Source organism: Elephantulus edwardii, unplaced genomic scaffold, assembly GCF_000299155.1.
Source record: "Elephantulus edwardii isolate Elephantulus edwardi_28Jun2011 unplaced genomic scaffold, EleEdw1.0 scaffold00273, whole genome shotgun sequence".
Classification (NCBI taxonomy): domain Eukaryota; kingdom Metazoa; phylum Chordata; class Mammalia; order Macroscelidea; family Macroscelididae; genus Elephantulus; species Elephantulus edwardii.
The window spans coordinates 1,757,874-1,759,511 of NW_006400023.1; positions in this window are offsets into that span (position 1 = coordinate 1,757,874).

Below are 1,638 nucleotides of genomic sequence, written 5' to 3' on the forward strand. Positions count from 1 at the left end.
CACACTGACAAAGAAGATTAATCAGAACTGGCTTTGACAAGCACTGTGGCATTTGGACAAGAACAAACTGGGAGGAGGGTAGAGAGAATAGTACAAAAATGTGAAAGAGCAAAGACGCCCATTTAAATACTAAGGTGTACCTGAACGAAGCCATGGTATTTGCAATTGCTTCATATGCATGTGAAGAGTGGTTAATGAATAAGGAAGACCAAAGAATAATTGATGTCTTTGAATTGTAGTGTTGGCAGAAAGTATTGAATATACTGCAAGGCAGAACAAATATATCTATCGCGGAAAAAAGTGCAACCAAGGTGCTTCTTCGAGGCAAATATGTTGAAACTTCATTTTATATTTTTTTGGCATTTTGTCAAGAAATGCTTGTCCCTGGAAAACAACATCATGCCTGGAAAAACAGAGGGTAAGTGAAAATGAGTAAGACAATTAAGGAGATAGATTGACACAGTGACTGCAATAATGGCCTTGAGCATGGCAGAGATTTGGAGGATTGCATAGGATAGAGCAAAGTTGATTTTTTCCCCCCTCCAATCATTTTATTTTTGCTTTATATTGGTTTGTATACAGAATTTGTACAAATTGTGTATCATTCATGTACATAGAGTTTCACACACTCCTACAGTCACACTGTGTTTCAAACAATCACTCACATACATTGTGTTTTATAAAATTAATCACCATTTATCTATTACTACTATTTATCCTTTCAGGCCCCTAATGGATCTTCCCTAATTCCTTCACACACACACACACACACACACACACACACACACACACACACACACACTCACCAAACTCTGTTATCCTACTGATTATCAGCCTTCCTGCCCCACCTCTTCCCCTTTCGGATTTTTATCCACATCTTACTAGTTACCCTTCTGTTTTTACAAAAATGGATTAATGTAGTATTTGTGGGAAGCCAAATTTTAAACTAAATATTAATCTAAATGATAAACCAAGTGCTTTATCAGGAGATGAGGGAAGTGCAAATACAAGCTGGAATTCCTCCTAAGACAAATCACAGGAGTCAGGCACCAAGGCAGACAGACCTAAGGCATCTTAACTAGGATTGTATTTACAAACCCCTCCTTCCTGATACAAGCATAAGGTTGTCAACAGAAAGAGTCTAGCTTCATTTGCATAGAATTCTCTCTGTGGTTTGTTCCCTGGCAATTTTCAAAAAAGTTACAGGGATTGTCGGTCCAGGGCTTCAGCCTTTAAGCTGCCTGCTCCCTGCCTTTACGTTCTCTTTCTCCGTCCTTGATGTCCTTGTTTCTCTCTTTGCCCTTTTCAACATTTCGGCGCCCGTCAGGGACTTGAAGAGTCAGTAATGTCGCTCCAGCTCCCGCTCCCTCTTTCCCTTCTCCTTCCCTTCCTTCCCTTCTCCTTCCCCTCCCCTTCCCTCACCTCCCCCCCTCCCCCTTCCTCTCTCCCTCTCCTCTCTCTCACCAGGAAACCAAAAGGGAACTTGCTCAGGGTAAGTGAAACTTATGGGAAACTTAAAGGCAGGATGCTGAAAAAATCCTCAAACCCTGAATTTTCCTTGAAATTTAGGGGTAGAAGTAGAAATTATTTAATGACGTTTTCTTCACCCCTTGAATTTTTATTTCAATTCTAGGGTAG